General features: G+C 45.0%; 1 non-coding gene across 1 annotated transcript; it reads right to left on the minus strand.

Annotated features, from left to right (window-relative positions):
- Positions 1-13,538: 13,538 nt before the first annotated feature.
- On the minus strand, positions 13,539-13,611 carry trnav-cac (transfer RNA valine (anticodon CAC)). The gene has a single exon. It is a non-coding gene; the product is annotated as a tRNA-Val (tRNA).
- Positions 13,612-24,477: the final 10,866 nt, after the last annotated feature.

Raw genomic sequence — 24,477 nt, forward strand, 5'->3', positions numbered from 1 at the left:
CTTATCAAGCTCCCTCATTACCTGATACATTTCGATAAGATCACCTCTCATTCTTCTGAATTCCAATGAGTAGAGGCCCAACCTACTCAACCTTTTCTCAAAAGTCAACCACTCAACTCCGGAGTCAACCCAGTGAACCTTCTCTGAACTGCCTCCAAAGCAAGTATATCCTTTCGTAAATATTGTAAGTGTTTGTGATCCTCGCTGAATTGCCAGACGGACGGTTTGAATCGCCCCCACCTTACGAAAGTTCTAGATCTGGGAATTATTATTCAGAGTGTAAATTAAATGAGTCACGGAAAGGGATGCTTCGGTGATAAATCATAGTATATTTATTTGGTGTAACATACACTGGCTAAAACATGCACTGCTAAACGAAATGTCTCTGTGGAGAATAAAATCCCGGTTACAAACAACATACATACAGTACAGAAATGAACCTAGTAACACGCAGTAATTCCCTGGTGGATTCTAACCCCACCCCTACCAATGAATTACCCTCCCCACAATAGCCCTGAAAAGCTTCACTTCTGATAAAACCCTGAGCCCTTACCCAGCTGGCCTGGGATATCTGGTTACTGGCTTGGGACACTCGCGACCATGTTCACCACCACACGCAGCCCGTTTCCTTGCTCAGCTCAGCTGTGGGAAGTCACTGCCTGGTCTTCAGTCTCGGTGGCTTCTTCTGCAGTACTGCGGCCCCTTCCTCTGGTACATCGATCGGTGGAGCGAGAGCAAGAGGGAGAGGGGGCTCTCTCTCGACATAAGTTACAAGCTGCAAGCTCCAAGCTTCACACCAAGCTCCAAGCTAAAAATAAAGTGGAAAGGACCCTGTCTTTCTGGGAGTCTTGCTACCCCTATCTTTCCCGCCAATCTTTAACACCCCTTTGTTTCTAAGCACGGGTACTTAGTCAGTGATGGGCCATCCCACCCATGCATTGGGCTGATGGCCCTTAGTCTGGGCATCTCTCTGAGTCTTTGTGTTGGGAAAGACCCAGCTCCTCCTTGGCTGGTCAGGCTGGTGGGTTCATTGTTCTGTGTCTCCTTCTGAGATGGAGGTGAGAAGTGCTTTTACAAATTAGAGTGGCTTTGTCAGTGGCCCCACTTCCTGTCCGACAGATCTTTTGTCAATGGATGACTGACAGCTCTTTTGTCCCAGCGAACTGCCATGCGGTCTCTGGAGTTTTAACAAAACCAGCTTTTTCACATATCTGCGCAGGGTGTCCCCAGCACAGGGAAAATAGTCTCAGAAAAATAAAATCCACAAAATATTCTCGACTGAGTCTATTCTTTAAACAGAAACTTTGCGATGTCTTCATTACGCTCTGCTAATTATTGATCTTGCCACGTAAAAAGTGCGTTGGCATTGCAATGCATTAATGTAAAATTAATGAAAAGAAAATGCAACGTTTTGTCGAGTGCAAAACATGCAGTGCCTGCATTTCAAAAAGCATTGCTTTTATTCATCCTGCGGAATGCATATTGCACAGATAATCTCAGCACACATTGTGCAGGCAAAGGCAGCATTAGACAACAAAGTGATTTGTCCTCCGCTGATTTGTAGCAGATAACTGACGGTTGAGCACACAATTTGACAACTAGACTTGTAGATCAAGCATCATTGAAAAAGGCAACAAAACTGCCCACCAGCACCAGGTGTCTTTCACTTGTTTGTCCCAAATTTTCAGCAGCTGGGTGTGGAAAGTATTTTTATCTCAGCTGATACCATACGGTATTTGTGTGCCTTTTGATTAAAATGGAGTCCTGGACCTTCCAGAACTTTCTGCATTTTAGCAGTCAGCTTGCATAAACCTGGTTTGAAATGGCTGATGGCCATCAGACAGCTAGGAGACAAGTCATGCTGAGACAAGTAACCCCCATGGTGCTCTCCTATTGTCTACACTACAGGAGTTCCATGTCACCCCACCCTTATCTTCTAGCCATTATCTCTTTCCGAGACCTCATCCATTTGATGCAAACAGATAAACTGACCAGGAAATTGAAACAATCCTGACACAATACAAGACAGGTGATAGCCCATTACCTATGACTCATGGAGTAATGGCCGTTTGGCTTCCTGATTACCCTGACAAAAGGAAATATCTGTAAACCATGTCAGGACCAGGATATAATAATTAACTCTTTATCTGTATTCACTGACTGTGAGATTGCAATAATCAGGGAGAGGCCAGAACTTTGGTTTTACTGTATAAATATCTTGTTAAACTGAACCATTTCGGAGGTGTTCACTTAGCCCTTGACTGAGTGAAACGTACCACTTGCGAGCAAGTAAATTAAAAAGGAAACTTCTACCAGAGCTGTAAGTGTCGGAGTCATTCTTTTCGGAGGTCGAGATTTCGACAGTTATTGGAGGTTCCACCGAGATGCATACTCTCTGTTCTGTGAGTAAAACGGATACAGGCATAGTGCCTCTCCAGTGAAAGGCTTCAGTGGCCAAACAAGGTGAGCCTTTGCTCACAAGAGGTTTCTTCACTGTTGAATCGCAAATATAATCTGTTGTCTACAGCTGAGGTACTGCATCTACAAGACTCGGCATTTAAAAGTTAAAGGTATTTTTTTTTATAACCATTTCTTTCTCAGCTCGCCAATAGAAGAGAACAGGTACTGGAAAAAACCTCGAGACAGCCCGGGGAAGGTTTCAGTAGGTAAGGGAGCGCTAGTCGATCGAAAAGGGTTCCAGGTTCTTATGTGATAAGATTTTTATTGTTTTTAATTCGGAAGGGGTTTTTATGTGATAAGACTATTAAAAAAAAAGAAAAAAAGAAAGCGCTAATCGTTCGAAGGTTCTTATGTGATAAGATTTTTATTGTTTTTAATTCGGAAGGGGTTCTTATGTGATAAAACTATAAAAAAAAAAGAGCGCAATCGATCAAAGAGTTTGGGTACGGAACCTTAAGTTTTATCAGCTGTTATTAGGATAAGTTAAGGACTCGGTCTGTCGTGGCGTACAATGCAGACTGAGAATTTGTTTAGAGGTTATGATTTGTGTACTCAAGGGAATATTGTTTGTTGTCCTTGTATTACTGTTGTGTGCAATACCTTTGTGAGTCATTGCCATTAGAGAAACGGGAAGAGTCACTAGGGAAAGTTGTGATTCGAAAAAAAGTAACACAAGGTTTGATTAAGAAAGAAACAGTGACAGATTGATCAACTACGGTTGGTTCGTGCCAACATATCTCACACACCCAGACTGAGCCCGAATTAAGAGCCTTTTCAGGTCACGTAACGGCCAGGAGAAGTGGGCGGAGAGAACTCGGTTGGCCGAAAGGATTATGAGATCAGAAACTGTGGAAAATCTTAAATCATCCAGAATAGGTGCCGGAGCAAGTTAAAACACCACAAAAGGCACACCAGCCTATGTCATGCTCCAGAATTGTGGTCAGTCTTCAATTGACCACCTAAGAGAATGGGTAAAATGGACTAAGGGTGAAAACAGGCCATTTCCACCCGGTGGTTCATTCAATTTAGAGAGAATAACCTGTCTAGAAGAATGCCTTATAGACAGAGACCCAGGTCGAAGAGGAAAAAAAAAAGTGAATTGGTCAGCGTTTGGAGATTGGAAAAGGGAAGCTGAGGAGAGCCTAAGAGTTAGCAAGCAGTGTACTAGAGGGAGAAAGCAGGGGGATGAACGGGTAGAGCAGGAGAATCGCCCTCGACATAACATACACCCATCCGTTATGGTTGCTAAAGAGACAAAGGCACACTCACCTAGGGCTCCTGAGGTTTGGGATAAGGATGAGGATGAGGACTGGGATTAGGATTGGACTCCCTACAGCCATCGACCACCGCCGTATGTTCCATCCCCGGGGGGTGCTCCAGGCCAAGGAGGAGACGATCCTTGGGCCGGAGTACAGGGAAACGGGGTAACACCCGCTCCCAACAATACAGGTGCGGCTGCAGGAAATATAAGTCAGTCACAAGGGAATCAATACCGTGACGGCCCTGCAGGTGGCACACGAAGTCTTACCCGTGGACCAGAGCCCGTTGCCCTGGAGCCATCATTATCTGCATACCCAGTAAGACTTTTTCCCAGTGCACTCTCTGGGGGGGCTCCGGTCCCTATTTATCGACCATGGTCACCAAGTGAATTAAGAATAATTGTGGAAGGATTGGCAGACCCCAAAACCAATATTGAAAAGGCCATAGACCAGTTAAAAGTAATCATCTTGTGCCACGAACCCAGTATATTAGATGGTCAAATCTTACTGAAAGCATGGTTAAAGGACACAAAATTTGCCGAACTTGAGATAAAATTCAAAGATTTTAAAACCCATCGAGAGGCTCCGGAGGGAGATCCCAGCACGAAGCCAGGAGAGGGGTTCTGGGGAAGATGTTGGGAAGCCTTACATTCGGTGTTCCCGAGGAAAACGAATTGATCCAAAATTATGGAAACTACAAAAAGAAAGGAGGAGGATGTTGAGGATTATGTAGAAAGAGTGCGAGAGATCATGAACCAATGTTCAGGCATGAAAATGGAGGAGGTAGAAGCTCCTATGATGAGCGCCGTGGTAAACGGGCTGCGGCCCGAACTCAGCGATCCCTTTAAACTAGTTTGTCTCGGATGGCGACAGGAATCGCTATCCAAGGTTGTATCTATGTTAAAGGACATACAAGAGCGAAATAGAGAATCTAGAAGCAAGGTCACCATGTTTGAAGGACAAGCAGCTCCAATAACACCCACCCCGGTGACACCGTCCTACGCCCCCCCCCCCCCCAGGGTAGAGGAAGAGGGCGAGCCAGAGGAGGATATTACAGGGGAAGAGGGAGAGGAGGTGCAGGGCAGGAACAATATGATACCTGTCACCATTGTGGACAGATTGGTCACTGGGCTAGAACTTGCCGGGCAAAACAGCAACAACCAAATCATGATTGGACTCAACAGGCAGGTAATAGAGCACACCCTCCCCCTTCAGAAACCAACCCGTATGCGACCCAAGTCCAGGTACATGCTAGACCTCAGACTAATTTCTCTGTGCAAGATCCATTTAGATCACAGAATCAAAAGCAATTGGGCCAACCACCAAATTGCCCGTATAATGATCAATGACGCCCAATCCCAGACCCGAGTGCTGCGAACAAACAGCTACCCGTCGTTTCGTTAAATGCCATAGGAGAACCTGAAGTAAAAATACGAATACAAGGAAAGGATGTCCCATTCCTAGTGGATACTGGTGCCACCTATTCGGTCCTTTCAAGGGAGGATACGAGGGGAATTCCCACTTCCACTAATCAAACCTCAGTGATTGGACTATCCGGACACGAAGAGCAAATGTTTTTCTCCAACCCTATCAATGTACAATTAGAGGATTACGAAGATAATCATTCATTCCTACTGTCTAAAGAGGTTCCAGTGAATCTGTGTGATCGTGACCTGTTATGTAAAATGAATGCCACGATCCTCTGTTCCCCAGCTGGTCTGGAGGTTCGAGTTCCCATGTAGCGCTTATCCACTACTTCAACCCACAACTCCCATATTGTATGCCTGGGAAAATTTGGACCCCACACTAAGCAAAACCCTATCCTATTTGGTTGGTTCATATTGGTGTGTAACAAGGTTAATCACAGACTACCTCAAATCTCAAACCTTGGGCAAGTGGTACGAAACATTACACTGCACAGCATATTGTGACAAAACGGGATCAGACGCTACAGCACAAATCTTTTATCAACCATTCCTGCACCAGAAACATCAATTGATGATCGAAAAAATCTTTATCGGACCCGAAGGGATAGCGGCAGGGGTTGAATTATCCTCCCACAGTCAGAGCTTGTTTCGGGTTAAAGGGAGCGTTCCACACTGCACCCTTGCGGTTGCAGGCACACATAAACCCCAGGATTTAGGACGAATGGTGAAAAGAATGCAAGGATCCCCAGTACAAGAGGAATGGCACACACGTAATGGAACTTTGGGGCAACATGAAAGGGGGGGAGGCTATTCTGTCAAGTTTAATGGGAAAATATACTTCGATGCTGTTTTAGAAGAAAGGCTGCTCTCAGCCACTAGCTTCCCAGTGCGACAAAGCACAGCAGAGCTTCTTGCTAAAGTTCCAGAACAACTATGGTCTACACACGCTAATGAAGTAGGAAGGATGCTCACCGCACAACCCTATAAGGTAGCGATCAATTCAACCGCCCCGCTCCCCAAGAAGCCTCAATACCCCTTGTCCCCAGCCGCAGAACAAGGTATTGAGCCAGTCATTAAGTCCCTGCTGGCCCAGGGAGTAATCATTCCAACTAGAAGTCCATGTAACACACCGATCTTTCCGGTGCAGAAGCCCAATAGTGACAAATGGAGATTTGTCCAAGACCTACGAGCCGTGAATCATTCGGTATTCCCAACTTATCCAGTGGTACCCAACCCGGCAATTATACTTGCCAGTATTCCGGCATCATCAACATATTACACAGTAGTTGATCTGTGTTCAGCATTTTTCTCAATACCCATTCACCCAGAGTCCCAATTCCTGTTTGCCTTCACGTATAAAGGACGCCAATATACGTGGACAAGACTCCCGCAGGGATTTACCGAGAGCCCTACCATATTCGCACAATGCCTAAAGAGGGATCTGGAAGATGTAATTTTACCAGCAGGTTCTACACTTGTGCAGTATGTTGACGACTTATTGCTCGCCTCACCCTCCAAATTGGCTTGCGAAACGGACTCCCTTGTGTTATTAAAAGCTCTGGCCTCGAAAGGACACAAGGTGTCAAAGGCAAAGTTACAATTTGTCTCAGAAAAGGTTCGGTATCTAGGGCACGAATTGGTCAGAGATACGAGACAATTGACACAAGACCGAGTAAAAGCAATCTGCTCTGCCCCACTACCAGTAACCAAGAGAGAAATGAAACACCTCCTCGGCATGACAGGATACTGCCGGCAATGGGTTACGAGTTATTCCGAGATCGTTAGACCACTGTTAGACATGTCCATGCCCGCACTACCAGAGAAGTTGATTTGGAATGAGGTATCCCGGAATGCTTTTCAGAACCTTAAACAGTCCCTCACTTCAGCACCCGCCTTGGGATTACCAGATTACACTAAGCTATTCAACTTATTTGTGCATCACAAGTCGGGTTTTGCACAATCTGTTTTGACTCAGTTACATGGGGACAGGCAGCGACCGGTAGCATATTTCAGTACCTAACTAGACCCAGTGGCACGCGGACTACCAGGATGTCTTCCTTCGTTGGCAGCAGCTTATTATGCTGTGCAACAGGCTCAGACAATCAAAAATGCAGAACAAGTGGAAACTCTCCTGCGAGCCATTCAATGCCCTTTGAAACTTGCCATTATCAAATGCCAAGCACATACAGGCCAGTCGAATGAGGTGGCACTTGGGAATGCCAGAGCTGATAATGCAGCTAAGTCAGCAGCTCTGTCGAAAGGGGGGATGCAGGTGTCATTGTTCCCACTAAGGAAAATTAATTGCTCAGACCCGCCACCCACTATTAATGACGTGCTGGCCTTTCAGACACAGGCCAGTACGGAGGAGGTGGTGACCTGGACGAAGGATCAATGTTATAAAATCCAGAAGGAATATGGGTTCACCATGACGGCCGCGTGGTGGCCCCTAGATCCTTACTTCCATGGATTGCCCGATGTGTTCATACATTCACACATGCAGGCAAAGGGGGATTGGCAGATTATATTTTGGCAACTTGGTATGCACCAGGTATTTCGGCAATTGCAAAACAAATCTGTGAAAATTGTGTTACCTGTCAGACAATGAATCCGGGTAAGACGGAAAAAGTAGAATCTGCCTCCCACCCAAATCCAGTCGGACCTTTTGTACATTTACAAATGGATTTTATTGAATTACCTATGTGTATGGGATTCAAGTATGTATTAGTTATTGTAGATGTGTTCTCTAGATGGATTGAAGCCTTTCCATGTAAAAAGGCCGATGCCACTACTGTTGCTAAATGTTTGTTAAAAGAAATTGTACCGCGCTTCGGAATCCCTGCTAAGCTTTCCAGTGATAACGGGTCACATTTCACGGGAACTGTTTTAAGAGAACTGTGTAAAGCTTTACAGATTAATCAACGTTTTCATTGCAGTTATCATCCACAATCAGCTGGACTTGTTGAAAGATATAATGGAATGCTTAAAAATAAGCTGGCAAAACTATGCAATGACACTGGACTGAAATGGACAGAACTGCTGCCCTTAGCTTTGATGGTAATGCGATCTGCAACCAACAGAACAACAGGCCTGTCACCGCATGAGATAGTTATGGGACGTCCCCAACTACTACCTTTTACAGCACCATTTACTGCAAAACAGATGGACATCCACAAAATGGAGGAAAATATGTTGAATTATTGTATTGCACTAACCAAATGTATTTCCAGCTTTCATTCACAGGTAAAGGAAGCCCAAGTCAAGCCAGCGGAAGGGAAGTGTCATAACCTGGAGCCAGGGGAATTCGTTTACATCAAGATTTTTAAAAGAAAAAGCAGTCTACAGCCAAGATTCGAAGGACCATACCAGGTCTTGCTGGCGACCAATACTGCAATCAAGGTAAAGGAAAGACCAACATGGATCCACGCATCCCATTGCAAACGGGCACCCGACCAAGAGGAAGGGACGAAGGAATCAGAGGAACAGAAAAAGGAAGACTGAATAAGGAACTGTATGGACTATGGGGACTGATGGTGCTGGGCTTGACAGGGTTTTACTTCACATTATTGATTACACCAGGGGTACAGACCCGCCACCGAAGGGAATTGCACGTAAACGTATTTATGGCTCTGAGTCATAGGTATGCTCAAGAAAGAAACTTGTCGAGTTGTTGGCTATGTTCCCATGTACCTGTCCACTCCAGGGGGGGTATTCCCCTGAGATCTGTCCCCTTTAACGAATCAGAAATGGTAGAATGGTTGACCGTGCAAAACAGGACAAAACTAACTAAGGGGCCAGAAACGAAGGAGCAAACAGAATGGAGGTCGGCAGAGTATAAACTTACAGCATTCCAGTGATGGTACCAGCCCAATTATGATAATAACCATCAGCCTCCCTTCCTAAGCATTACTCCCAGAATAGGAAATCCTGAAGGTATAATATGCCTAGTGAGTAATGAAACTAAAGGACCAGAAATGGGACGCAGCAAGTGTTCCCAAATGATTAAATGGCAAGCCACAACTAATCCCACTGAGAGAAAGATAGCAACCGTTGGCTGGACAACGGTCCATAACAAAGCCCCAGGTAAAGGGTGGGAAGGTGAGACCACTCGAGTAGGGACAGTGCGAAAGGACCAGGAGTTGACGTCCTATAATTGCACCTACTTTATTTGTGCCCATAAAGGCTACCCATGGTTACCAGCCAACTGGACAGAGTCCTGTTACTTAGGATATGTGGTATCCCTTATCAGATCAGTCAGGACTCTAAGGGAGGCCTATGGAAGCCACAGATGAAAACGGGATTTGACGTGGCTAAACGGAATATTCAAGGTAATGGTGCCACCCTATGGAATAGCATCGACCGAATGGCAGTTACGGGAATTGGCTAACTTAGTAGAATCAGTACACAACGCAACTTCCCAAGCCTTTGAAGGGATAAATGACGAAATGGTAGCTATTCGAACAGTGGCTCTCCAAAATCGTATGGCCTTAGATTATATCCTAGCCAAGGAGGGAGGAACATGCGCATTAATAGGTGAAGAATGCTGTACGTATATCCCAGATAAATCAGAAGATATCGGCAGTCTAGCTGAAAACATCAGGATGGTTGGGAGCCCAGGGGAAATCTGTGGTACAGGGTTTGATCACATTCCTGCTGATAGTCTTCGCCCTGTATCTATTATTTGTCATCGTTAAGTGTTGCTGTGCCAGGGTGGGAGAAAGTATGTTACCTACCGAGACCACGGCTAGAGTTATGGTAGCAACAACTGTTGAAGGCTCTTGTGTAGAAATGGAAATGGAGAGACTGTACAAGATCAGAATGGATTGAGTTGTCCTTGTGAAGGACAAAATGGGGGAATGTGGAAAGTATTTTTATCTAAGCTGATACCATACGGTATTTGTGTGCCTTTTGATTACAATGGAGTCCTGGCCCTTCCAGAACTTTCTGCATTTTAGCAGTCAGCTTGCATAAACAGCTAAACCTGCTGTGAGATGGCTGATGGCCATCAGACAGCTAGGAGACAAGTCATGCTGAGACAAGTAACCCCCCATGGTGCTCTCCTATTGTCTACACTACAGGAGTTCCATGTCACCCCACCCTTATCTTCTAGCCATTATCTCTTTCCGAGACCTCATCCATTTGATGCAAGCAGATAAACTGACCAGGAAATTGAAACAATCCTGACACAATACAAGACAGGTGATAGCCCATTACCTATGACTCATGGAGTAATGGCCGTTTGGCTTCCTGATTACCCTGACAAAAGGAAATATCTGTAAACCATGTCAGGACCAGGATACAGTAATTAACTCTTTATCTGTATTCACCGACTGTGAGATTGCAATACACAGGGAGAGGCCAGAACTTTGGTTTTACTGTATAAATATCTTGTTAAACTGAACCATTTCGGAGGTGTTCACTTAGCCCTTGACTGAGTGAAACCTACCTCTTGCGAGCAAGTAAATTAAAAAGGAAACTTCTACCGGAGTGTAAGTGTCGGAGTCATTCTTTTCGGAGGTCGAGATTTCGACATGGGACAACAAGAATTTAGGTTTCACTGAGATTTGAACTCAAATCAGTAGATTTAAAGTCAAGAGGGCTCACCATTACACCATGGAACCAACTATTCCAAAACATTTGAAACATACTTCGTCACGGACAAGGCACTGGAAGGCTGGAAAGTATATCACACCGGTTGTGGGAGAGCTGGTTGGTGGTGACATGGAAGTGTCTGCAGTGTGCGGGACCAGACTGCTTCCACACATCCACAATGAATGTACCACCCTTTATTTGGGAAAAGTACAACTGAGAGTGGATAAGTTCCATCCCGGTCGGAGCAATCTGAAGCTTTAACTGACTGACACCCTGGTTTTGCATGTCTTGCAGTGTGTATCTGTGGTGCAATGGTTGAGCGCATTCGGCTGGTAACTGAAAGGTGGGTAATCCAAACCCATCTCCGGGCGAAGCCTTTTAATGTTTTTCCCCGAGGATTCGGTGCCGCACAGTTCCGGGTTGTCATTGTGCATTTTGGCTGCACAAATATATTCCGCAAACATTGCAAGCTTTGCTGTTATCCAGTGAGTTCCCACTCCAATACTTTTATGAGCATTCAGCACAAGTAAAACGATAACAATTTGTTACATGGATCATGTTCCTCCATCCAGTCCAATCAAAACAAATTATGTTATTGGGTTTAAAGCGACTGGTGAAAATTGATTCTATTGATGCATATATCGAACTGCAACTTCGGTCTCAAGTGCTCCTCCTATCAAGAATAGACACACACACAATGGTTTTACAACTGAGTCATAAACACTTACAATTTCTCATACAGCATGTAAATGAGATAGGGATAAAAATTCATCACATGTAAAGAGAAAATGAATGACTAAAGATACCACTGTCCCTCAGTAACTATATTATTATTTATTTCATCCTGAAAAAGGTTATCGGTTATTTAACGGTGATTAAATTAATTCATATTTTTTCATATTAGCTGCATGTCGTCAATTTTATAAGGTTTTGAATTGAAAAAAGCTGTTACAGAAGTTACCGCCCTGACCTGGAATCGAAGCTGTTTTTCGGTGGTATAAGGAGTGGTTTTACCCAATCATTTAATGGTGATTTCAAAGAATCACGTGGCGTTAAATTCAGATCAAGGTTACGATGTGTTTCGGTGTGAAACAAGTGGATTGAAAAGGACAATAATGACACCAAGCATTACGATGCAGCGATGCAGCAATGCAGCGTTCCCTGGTGTTCCAGTGATTAGGATTCGGCGCTCTCACCACCGTGGCCCTGGGTCGATTTCCGGCCAGGGAAATTGCATTTCCATCAAAATTAAAACCTTAGAAGAAAGAGTTACATGCATCTCATGTGGAAAAAAGATTCATTGATTTAAACATCATTAATTAATCCATTGTAGAACTTCAATCATTTAATTTGCCCTGAGTATGTGAGGAACTTTTATCCCGACCTCATTGTATTTTAGGAGCATGGTCCAGCCCCGGTATCTCCACCTGTGAAAGTTGGAAACTGCTGGAAATACACAACAGGACGGGTAGCCTTTGACAAACAATTAAACCCAGGTTACAGACTCTCTTCTTTCCCGTGTCCTTTGCGGGACACTTGTTCCCCTTTAATTTTACAGACTGACTGAGTTCACTAACCGCGGGGAGAGAGTAGGTGCCTCCGCGGCCCCACTGTGCTAACATGGAAGATAACACGATGGGGATGTGGGATAGTGGGTGGGTATCAGTGACATGTTTGTGTAAAGGGCAGCGGTGGAGAAGGATTGACAGCTGTCAGTGAGGGACAGAAGTTGTTTAAGGTGAGCCAACACATTCCCGATCAGCACAGAAGGCATTCACTGGTCAGCTGCCTCCGAGCGGTTTCCGCAGTGGAGCCGTTATCACGTTTGCTTTCCACGTGAAAGGATCCCGTGCAGGAAGATTATGTTTAAACTTGCTGTGGATGAACAGTCATGGGCGAGTTTATTCTCCTGTCAAAAGAGCGACAGTGGCTTCTCCCTTATTCTTTAATTGCTCTTTATTTCACTTCACTAAATAGATATATTTGAGTGAGAGAAATTGTTCCAGAGTGTCGCACACTTCATCTTTTGTTGCCTTTTAAACACATAAAATGAGGCCGGGGGAATAAATCCAGAAAACAAAGCCGAGGGATATAGACAAGAGGAAGAGAGAAGGGGAAATACTGCCTCTACCCAGAACTAATGCAGAAACCCCTCTGCTGCGTTCGGGGTGGCCACCCGCAGCCTGGATACACTAACGTCCCAACAGCTCATTGACTGTCGGAGTGGGACCGTGCGCCGCTTCAGAAGACAGGAGGAAAAAGCAAAGTCACTGATTCAGTCCCATGTGCTTCTCTGACTGACACCGGGGAAACGGTGAGACAGATTTTGGAGCATAGGTCTGGTTATTGTGAAACAGCAAAGAAAATATGCAGTCTGGAATTAAATTATTGAATGTGTATCCTGCTCGTTTCGTGGTTAGGCATTCACAGAGGGAGCCCGAGTTCGGAAAGTAACTTTTTAATTCAAACTTTTTTCAAATAATTACATGCAATTAATTAAACACTGTGGGAGGTGGGGTGATTAAAACATCACCGATCGGAAAGGAATTGTCCGCGGGAAGCCTCCAACCCGAATTTTTGGGCCAATATTCCCACCCGGATTGTTTTGCAGACTTACAGTCAATACTTCAATAACTGAACTGTAATAATTTCAGGAGCTTTCATCATAGATGATATTTTACACCCTATCTGACTTAACACACTCTGAATTTTTGAAATTGGTTTCAAATGTTCATTGCTCAGAAGTCAAGGAACGTGGGGTACTTTTTTCAATTATTTTTAAAGCAAATATATTCTAAAATGATGTTTCGGCCCGGGCTCGAACCGGGGCCGTTTCGTGTGTGAGACGAACGTGATAACTACTACACTACAGAAACCACTGCTGAACTTAGTGCCCAGAGAGAAGTGTTAATCCAGAAGGTGTAATTCTGAATCCCTTTCTGTGAAAAAATCTTTTCATAAACATTTCTCTGACCGAAGCTGCACAAGTCAAAAATGTTCCTTTCAAAGTCGTTAAACTCCCAAATTAACGCAGCCCCCGAATCTTCTGGATCAGAAAGCTCTAGTTGTGCCGACTCAATCCATAAATCTGACTTTACTCACCCTGTATTTTAGGAGATTGGTTTAAAATGTTCATTGCTCATAAGACACGGAACCTGGGACTACTTTTGTTCAATGTATTTCACAGCAAATATATTGTAAAATAAAGCAAGCGCCCAGGCTCAAACCAGGGACATTTCATGTGGGAGGTGAACATGATAACGGCTACACTACGTAAACCTTTCCTTAACCAGCCCCCGGTTCGTCATTTGTACCACAATTAAACCCAATGAGATCGGGATAAAAGTTCCTCACAGGCTCATGGCAAAATAAATGGTAAAAGATTTACAAAATAATTTATGAATTAATTAATGATGTTCAAGTCAATGATTCTTATTTTTTATACATGATTTGCATATAGATCTGTAAAATAAATGAACTCTTTTTTTTATAAGGTTTTGAATTAAAAGTACAACTTCCCAGGGTGGGAATTGAATCCAGGACACAATGTTGAGAGTATTGAATCCTTACCACTCGACAACCAGGGACCAATAGACCGTTTTACTGCTGCATCATTGGAGTTCATGACATTATTGTCATTTTCAGTTCACTTGATTCACACCGAAAAAGATTGTAACTGTTGTGTATGCATGCCTGTTTACTGTGTGATGTCTGTAACACTGCTATGCAACACTGAATGTACTCTTACACTCTACACACCTTACCTACACCAGAGGATGCTGCTGCTTGAGACTGAAAGGTTACCTGCAACCCAGTATATAAAGGAGCTCACAGCTTGGTGTCCTCACTCGAGGAGCTTCAAATAAATGACTACAGATCTACACAGTTTAAGTATCATACCCTGCCTTGTGGAGTCATTACTCAAGGTGCCGACATATACTACAGTAAACGCCACTTCAAATCACATTCAAATGATTCACTGAATCCACCCCTTGTACCACCGCAACACAGGTTCGATTCTTGGTCAGGGAGATAATATTTACAACACAGTTTTCAAACTAATAGCCCTATATAAATGTCAACATGCAGCTAATGTGAAAAAATTAATTCATTTAATCATGTTCAATGAACCGATAACTTTCTTTTGCAGAATTAAAGAAATTATAATATGGTTACTGAGGGATAGTGGTACATAAGAACATAAGAACATAAAAATTAGGAACAGGAGTCGGCCATCTAGCCCCTCGAGACTGCTCCGCCATTCAACAAGATCATGGCTATCTGGCCGTGGACTCAGCTCCACTTACCCGCCCGCTCCCCATAACCCTTAATTCCCTTATTGGTTAAAAATCTATCTATCTGTGACTTGAATACATTCAATGCGCTAGCCTCAACTGCTTCCTTGGGCAGAGAAGTCCACAGATTCACAACCCTCTGGGAGAAGGAATTCATTCTCAACTCGGTTTTAAATTGGCTCCCCCATATTTTGAGGCTTTGCCCCCAAGTTCTAGTCTCCCCGACCAGTGGAAACAATCTCTCTGCCTTTATCTTGTCTATCCCTTTCATTATTTGAAATGTTTCTACAAGATCACCCCTCATCCTTCTGAACTCCAACGAGTAAAGACCCAGTCTACTCAATCTATCATCATAAGGTAACCCCCTCATCTCCGGAATCAGCCGAGTGAATTGTCTCTGTACCCCCTCCAAAGCTAGTATATCCTTCCTTAAGTAAGGTGACCAAAACTGCACGCAGTACTCCAGGTGCGGCCTCACCAATACCCTATACAGTTGCAGCAGGACCTCCCTGCTTTTGTACTCCATGCCTCTCGCAATGAAGGCCAACATTCCATTTGCCTTCCTGATTATCTGTTGCACCTGCAAACTAACTTTTTGTGATTCATGCACAAGGATCCCCAGGTCCCTCTGCACCGATGCATGTTGCAATTTCTCCCCATTCAAATAATATTCCCTTTTTACTGTTTTTTTTCCCAAGGTGGATGACCTCACACTTTCCGACATTGTATTCCATCTGCCAAACCTTAGCCCATTCATTTAACCTATCTAAATCTCTTTGCAGCCTCTCTGTCCTCCACACAACCTGCTTTCCCACTAATCTTTGTGTCATCTGCAAATTTTGTTGCACTACACTCTGTCCCCTCTTCCAGGTCATCTATGTATATTGTAAACAGTTGTGGTCCCAGCACCGATTCCTGTGGCACACCACTAACCACCGATTTCCAACCCGAAAAGGGCCCATTTATCCCGACTCTCTGCTTTCTGTCAGCCAGCCAATTCTCTATCCATGCTAATACATTTCCACTGACTCCGCGTATCTTTATCTTCTGCAGTAACCTTTTGTGTGGTACCTTATCGAATGCTTTTTGAAAATCTAAATACACCACATCCATCGGTACACCTCTATCCGACATGCTCGTTATATCCTCAAAGAATTCCAATAAATTAGTTAAACATGATTTCCCCTTCATGAATCCATGCTGCGTCTGCTTGATTGCACTATTCCGATCTTGATGTCCCACTATTTCTTCCTTCATGATAGTTTCAAGCATTTTCCCGAATACAGATGTTAAACTAACCAGCCTATAGTTATCTGCCTTTTGTCTGCCCCCTTTTTTAAACAGAGGCGTTACATTAGTTGCTTTCCAATCCGCTGATATCTCCGCAGAGTCCAGAGAATTTTGGTAGATTATAACGAATGCATCTGCTATAACTTCCGCCATCTCTTTTAATACCCTGGCATTTCATCAGGACCAGGGGACTTGTCTACCTTGAGTCCCATTAGCCTGTCCAGCACTACCCCCTAGTGATAGTGATTGTTTCAAGGTCCTCTCTTCCCACATTCCTGTGACCAGCAATTTCTGGCATGGTTTCTGTGTCTTCCATTGTGAAGACCGAAGCAAAATAATTGTTTAAGGTCTCAGCCATTTCCACATTTAGAAACATAGAAACATAGAAAATAGGTGCAGGAGTAGGCCATTCGGCCCTTCTATCCTGCACCACCATTCAATGAGTTCATGGCTGAACATGTAACTTCAGTACCCCATTCCTGCTTTCTCACCATACCCCTTGATTCCCCTAGTAGTAAGGACTTCATCTAACTCCTTTTTGAATATATTTAGTGAATTGGCCTCAACAACTTTCTGTGGTAGAGAATTCCACAGGTTCACCACTCTCTGGGTGAAGGAATTCCTCCTCATCTCGGTCCTAAATGGCTTCCCCCTTACCCTTAGACTGTGCCCCCTGGTTCTGGACTTCCCCAACATTGGGAAGATTCTTCCTGCATCTAACCTGTCTAACCCCGTCAGAATTTTAAACGTTTCTATGAGGTCCCCTCTCATTCTTCTGAACTCCAGTGAATACAAGCCCAGTTGATCCAATCTTTCTTGATAGGTCAGTCCCGCCATCCCGGGAATCAGTCTGGTGAACCTTCGCTGCACTCCCTCAATAGCAAGAATGTCCTTCCTCAGGTTAGGAGACCAAAACTGTACACAATACTCCAGGTGTGGCCTCACCAAGGCCCTGTACAATTGTAGCAACACCTCCCTGCCCCTGTACTCAAATCCCCTCGCTATGAAGGCCAACATGCCATTTGGTTTCTTAACCGCCTGCTGTACTGCATGCCAACCTTCAATGACTGATGAACCATGACACCCAGCTCTCTTTGCATCTCCCCTTTTCCTAATCTGTCACCATTCAGATAATAGTCTGTCTCTCTGTTTTTACCACCAAAGTGGATAACCTCACATTTATCCACGTTATACTTCATCTGTCATGCATTTGCCCACTCACCCACCCTATCCAAGTCGCGCTGCAGCCTCACAGCATCCTCCTCGCAGCTCACACTGCCACCCAACTTAGTGTCATCCGCAAATTTGGAGATACTACATTTAATCCCCTCGTCTAAATCATTAATGTACAGTGTAAACAGCTGGGACCCCAGCACAGAAACTTGCGGTACCCCACTAGTCACTGCCTGCCATTCTGAAATGTCCCCATTTACTTCTACTCTTTGCTTCCTGTCTGACAACCAGTTCTCAATCCATGTCAGCACACTACCCCAATCCAATGTGCTTTAACTTTGCACATTAATCTCTTGTGTGGGACCTTGTCGAAAGCCTTCTGAAAGTCCAAATATACCACATCAACTGTCTCTCCCTTGTCCACTCTGCTGGAAACATCCTCAAAAAATTCCAGAAGATTTGTCAAGCATGATTTCCCTTTCACAAATCCATGCTGACTTGGACCTATCATATTACCTCTTTCCAAATGCACTGCTATGACATCCTTAATAATTTATTCCATCATTTTACCCAGTACCGATGTCAGGCTGTTTTCTCCCTGTTTTCCCTGTTTTCTCTCTCCCTCTTTTTTTAAAAAGTGGGGTTACATTGGCTACCCTCCACTCCATAGGAACTGATCCAGAGTCAATGGAATGTTGGAAAATGACTGTCAATGCATCCGCTATTTCCACCTCCTTAAGTACTCTGGGATGCAGTCCATCAGGCCCTGGGGATTTATCCGCCTTCAATCCCATCAATTTCCCCAACACAATTTCCCGACTAATAAGGATTTCCCTCAGTTCCTCCTCCTTACTAGACCCTCCGACCCCTTTTATATCCGGAAGGTTGTTTGTGTCCTCCTCAGTGAATACCGAACCCAAGTAATTGTTCAATTGGTCCGCCATTTCTTTGTTCCCCGTTATGACTTCCCCTGATTCTGACTGCAGGGGACCTACGTTTGTCTTTACTAACCTTTTTCTCTTTACATATCTATAGAAACCTTTGCAATCCGTCTTAATGTTCCCTGCAAGCTTCTTTTCGTACTCCATTTTCCCTGCCCTAATCAAACCCTTTGTCCTCCTCTGCTGAGTTCTAAATTTCTCCCAGTCCCTGGGTTCGCTGCTATTTCTGGCCAATTTGTATGCCACTTCCTTGGCTTTAATGCTATCCCTGATTTCCCTTGATAGCCACGGTTGAGCCACCTTCCCTTTTTTATTTTTATGCCAGACAGGAATGTACAATTGTTGTAGTTCATCCATGCGGTCTCTAAATGTCTGCCATTGCCAATCCACAGTCAACCCCTTCAGTATCATTCGCCAATCTATCCTAGCCAATTCACGCCTCATACCTTCAAAGTTACCCTTCTTTAAGTTCTGGACCATGGTCTCTGAATTAACTGTTTCATTCTCCATCCGAATGCAGAATTCCACCATATTATGGTCACTCTTCCCCAAGGGGCCTCGCACAACGAGATTGCTAATTAATCCTCTCTCATTACACAACACCCAGTCTAAGATGGCCTCCCCCCTAGTTGGTTCCTCGACATATTGGTCTAAAAAACCATCCCTTATGCACTCCAGGAAATCCTCCCCCACCGTATTACTTCCAGTTTGGTTAACCCAATCTATGTGCATATTAAAGTCACCCGTTATAACTGCTGCACCTTTAATGCACGCACCTCTAATTTCATGTTTGATGCCCTCCCCAACATCACTACTACTGTTTGGAGGTCTGTACACAACTCCCACTAACGTTTTTTGCCCTTTGGTATTCTGCAGATCTACCCATATAGATTCCCATTATTAAATCCCCCTTCTCACCTTCGAAGGGACCAACATTTACTTTAGTCACTCTTTTCCGTTTTATATATCGGTAAAAGCTTTAACTATCCATTTCTATGCTTTGCACAAGTTTACCTTTGTAATCTATCTTTCCTTTCTTTATTGCTTTCTTAGTCATTCTTTGCTGTCGTTTAAAATTTTCCCAATCTTCTATTTTCCCACTAACCTTGGCCACCTTATACGCATTGGTTTTTAATTTGATACTCTCCTTTATTTCCTTGGTTATCCACGGCTGGTTCTCCCTTCTCTTACCGCCCTTCTTTTTCACTGGAATATATTTTTGTTGAGCACTATGAAAGAGCCCCTTAAAAGTCCTCCACTGTTCCTCAATTGTGCCACCGTTTAGTCTGTGTTTCCAGTCTACTTTAGCCAACTCTGCCCTCATCCCATTGTAGTCCCCTTTATTTCAGCATAGTACGCTCGTTTGAGACACTACTTCCTCACCCTCAATCTGTATTACAAATTCAACCATACTGTGATCAATTATTCCGAGAGGATCTTTTACTAGCTTCAATCATTAATTTTCTCTTTACATGTGATGAACTTTTATCTCTATCTCGTTTACACACTGTATTTTAGGAGAATGGTTTAAAATTTTAAGTGCTTATTGTCATGTATTCAACCAACATTGTAACCCATATATAATCTGACCTCAGTTGCACACTGTGAGAACAATGATCACTAGGTGGTGAACTTGTGGGAGACACTTCTAACCTGGACCTTGGTATAAAAGGGGAAGCTCCACCCACTTCCATCACTTGAGTGCTAAGCAATAAAGGACAGGCCACAGACTGACCTCTCAAGTATGGGCCCCGTGTGCATTTATACTGTATAGTAAGGATGTATCAATGGCGACGAGAAACTGGGATTTAAACCACGTGAGCATGGCCGCTAGCAGAATAGACGAGAGATACTGTGTTAAGGAATGGTTGGGACAGAGAATCAACATTGTTGAAGCAGCACACAGTTCTCCAGGCAGACAAGGGCAATCGGGTATGCCCCAACATGTCGTCGACCCCAGAGGGGGAGTTCGACAGAGATAATGGCAAGCTGAACGGCGATTCACGCCATTGCAAGGGACAATGTGGCCAGTAATGGGGCCATCAACACCTGTTAATGGCACACTCAAGGACAGTCACAGGGGTAGTCAGGGACGATTGACTAGCAAGGGATGTTTTGTTTCCAACAACAGCTCATGTTGGAGGCATGGAGGCACAAACTCAGCCGGAGGTTGCAGAGATGCGCAAAATGCCTACAGAAATTGCAGAAATGAACGCTGGGGGAAATCGCTGGAAGCTGAAGTTCAGTGAGTTCATGTCGAGCACGTATACAGTTCATACACCAGGACGCCACCGATAATGATGAAAGTGCTCCTCAGTGGCATCCCAGTATCAATGGAGCTAGACACGGGGCTAGCCAGTCCCTGATGGGTAACAAATAGTTTGAAAAGTTGTGGGCGTCCAAGGCCAGTAGGGCCAAAATTATTACCGATTGACGCACAGCTACGGACATATACCAAGGAGATCATTCCGGTGCTTGGCAGCGCCACGACAATCGTGACCCACAAAGATTCGGAGAACAGGTTGCCACTCTGGGTTGTCCCGGGGGACGGTCCCGCACTACTGGGGAGGAGTTGGCTTGCTGTCATGAACTGGAAATGGGGCAATGTTAATGCTATTACCTCTGTGGAGCGAGTTTCATGTTCACAGATCCTGCACAAATTTGACTCATTATTTCAACCCGGCATTGGCACTTTCATGGGGGCCAAGGGAGTGATTCACATAAACCCGAAAACCAGGCCAGGACACCACAAGGCCAGAGCGGTGCCGTACGTGATGTGGGAAAAGATAGAAGGTGAATTGAACCGCCTGCTGAGGGAAGGTATCATTTTGCCAGTCGAATTCAGTGACTGGGCGAGCCCGATTGTACCAGTGTTCAATGCGGATGGGTCGGTCAGGATATATGGTGATTACAAGGCCACCATCAATCGGGTGTCACTCCAAGACCAGTACCCGCTACCGAGAGCGGAGGACCTCTTTGCGATGCTATCCGGTGGCAAACTTTTTTCAAAATTGGACGTGACCTCAGCTTACATGACCCAGGAGCTGGCGAGAGTGTTGAAGAAGCTGACCACCATCACGACACACAAGGGATTGTTTGAGTACAACAGATGTCCGTTCGGGATTCACTCGGCCGCCGCGATCTTCCAATGAAATATGGAAAGCCTCCTCAAGTCGATTCCAGGGACGATGGTTTTTCCGGACGACATCCTCCTCCCGGGTTACGTGACTGAAGAACACCTCCACAACCTGGAGGAGGTGCTGCGCAGACTGGACCGGGTAGGGCTGCGACTGAAAAAGGCGAAGTGCATCTTCCTAGCTCCAGAGGTAGAATTCCTGGGGATGAGGGTAGGAGTAGACGGGATGAGCCCTACTGCGTCCAAGACGGAAGCGATCCAGAGAGCACCCAGACCCCGTAACACGACGGAGCTGCGTTTGTTCCTGGGGCTCCCCAACTATTTGGTAACTTTCTTCCCAAATTGAGCACGCTGCTAGAGCCGCTACACGTGCTCCTAAGCAAAGGTCGGGAATGGGTCTGGGGGGACAGCCAGGAAAGGGCTTTTAATAGAGCACACAATTTGTTATGTTCCAACAATCTGTTCACGCGATATGACCCATGTAAGAAACTTGTGTTAACGTGCGATGCGTCGTCCTATGGTGTCGGGTGTGTGTTGCAGCCTGTCAATGCCAAGGGTCAGTTACAGCCGGTAGCTTATGCCTCCAAAAGTCTGTCCCAGGCAGAAAGGGGCCTCGGGATGGTAGAAAAGGAGGCGCTCGCATGTGTATATGATGTAAAGAAAATGCACCAGTACCTGTTTGGCAGGAAATTTGAGCTGGAGACAGATCACAAACCCCTGACGTCACTATTGGCCAACAACAAGGTCATAAATGCAAACGCATCGGCCCGCATACAGAGGTGGGCACTCACGTTCGCCACCGATGACGACACAATTCGGCACAGACCGGGCACTGAAAAGTGCGCCGATGCACTCATCAGGCTCCCACCAGCCACCACTGAGGGGGCTACCGAGCATGGTGCTGAGATGGTCATGGCTGTTGAAGCATTCACAAGCGATGGCTCACCCGTGACAGCCCGTCAGACTAAAGTCTGGACAAATAGAGACCCGCTATTGTCTCTAGTCAAGAAATGTGTCCTGAATGGGGACTGGGCAGCCACGTACAGGGCATGCCCTGAGGAATTTAAACCATTTCACAGGGGCAGGGATGAACTCTCGATTCAGGCCGATTGCCTACTGTGGGGAAACTGCGTAGTCATGCCCCAGATGGGCAGAGAGGTGTTCATCAGAGAACTCCACAATGAGCATCCGGGCATTGTCATGATGAAGGCAATTGCCAGGTCACACGTTTGGTGGCCAGGGATAGATGCAGATCTGGAAGTTTGTGTTCGCAGGTACAACATGTGTGCCCAGCTGGGCAATGCGCCCAGGTAAGCCCCGCTTAGCCCCTGGCCATGGCCCGCCAAGCCTTGGTCACGCATCCATGATGACTACACAGGTCCTTTCATCGGAAAAATGTTTTTGGTTGTAGTCGACGCTCACTCTAAATGGATCAAGTGTGACATTTTAAATTCAAGCACATCCTCTGCCACGGTAGAAAGTCTCCGGGCAATGTTCGCCGCCCACGGTCTACCGGACATCTTGGTCAGCGACAATGCCCTGTGCTTCACAAGCACTGAATTCCAGGACTTCATGGCAGCCAATGGAATTAACCATGTCAGAAAGGCACCGTTCAAGCCAGCCTCAAACGGCCAGGCAGAACGAAAAGTGCAGATAATCAAACAGGGGATGCTCAGAATCCAAGGGGGTTCCCTACAAAGCCACTTATCACGCCTCCTGTTGGCCAATAGATCCCGACCACACTCGCTCACAGGGGTTCCACCCGCAGGGCTGCTAATGATAAGGATGCTCAAATGCCGTTATCCCTTATACACCACACCATGAAAGAAATTGTTGAGAGCAGGCTCCAATCAAAATATAACTACCATGACAGGAATGCGGGGGCACGATATATTGGTGTAAACGACCCTGTTGTTGTCCACAACGACACTGCAGGGCCTAAATGTCTCGCAGGCACTGTGATTGCCAAAGAGGGCAATAGGATTCTGGTAGTTAAACTAACCAATGCACAAATCTGCCGCAAACACGTGGATCAAACAAAAAGGAGGTTCAGCAACCCCATAGAAGAAGCAGAGGAAGAACACGATACAGAGTTCACTCCAGCACAGGTGACCGAACACCGGAACCAAAGGGAGGAGAGCCCAGTCACTGTGGGCAGTCCGGATAGGCCTGAGGCACCGCAAACAGCAGACACACAGGCCAGCACCCAACAACCGGAGCCCCAACTCAGGCGCTCTACAAGAAAGCATAAACCACCAGAGAGACTCAACCTGTGATCCCAAAAAGACTTTGGGGTCATGTATTCAACCAGCATTGTAACCCATTTTTAAATTCAAAACCTGATAAAATTGACGACAGTCAGCCAACGTGCAAAAGTAAGAATTCTTTTAATCACCGTTAATTAGCCGATAACCTTCTTCAGAATAAAATAAATAATAATATAATTACTGAGGAACAGTGGTATCCTCAATCATTCATTTTCTCTTTAAATGTGATGAAGTTTTATCCCTATCTCATTTACACGCTGTATGAGAATGGTTTAAAATTGTAAGTGTTTATGACTCAGTTGTAAAACCATTGATTGTGTGTGTGTCTATACTTGATAGGAGGAGCACTTGAGACCGTAGTTCCAGTTCTATATATGTACCAATCGAATCAATTTCCACCAGTTTCTTTAAACCCAATAACATAATTTATTTCTAATGGGCTGGATGGAGGAACATGATCCATGTAAAAAATTGTTATTGTTTTACTTGAACTGAATGCTCATAAAATATTGGAGTGGGAACTAATTGGATAACAACACTGCTGGCAACATTTGCGGAATAGATTCGTGCAGCCAAAACGCACAATGACAACCTGGGACTGTGCGGCACCGAATACTCGGGGAAAAACAGTTAAACACTT

The sequence above is a fragment of the Pristiophorus japonicus genome, unplaced genomic scaffold, assembly GCF_044704955.1.
Source record: "Pristiophorus japonicus isolate sPriJap1 unplaced genomic scaffold, sPriJap1.hap1 HAP1_SCAFFOLD_1736, whole genome shotgun sequence".
Lineage (NCBI taxonomy): Eukaryota > Metazoa > Chordata > Chondrichthyes > Pristiophoridae > Pristiophorus > Pristiophorus japonicus.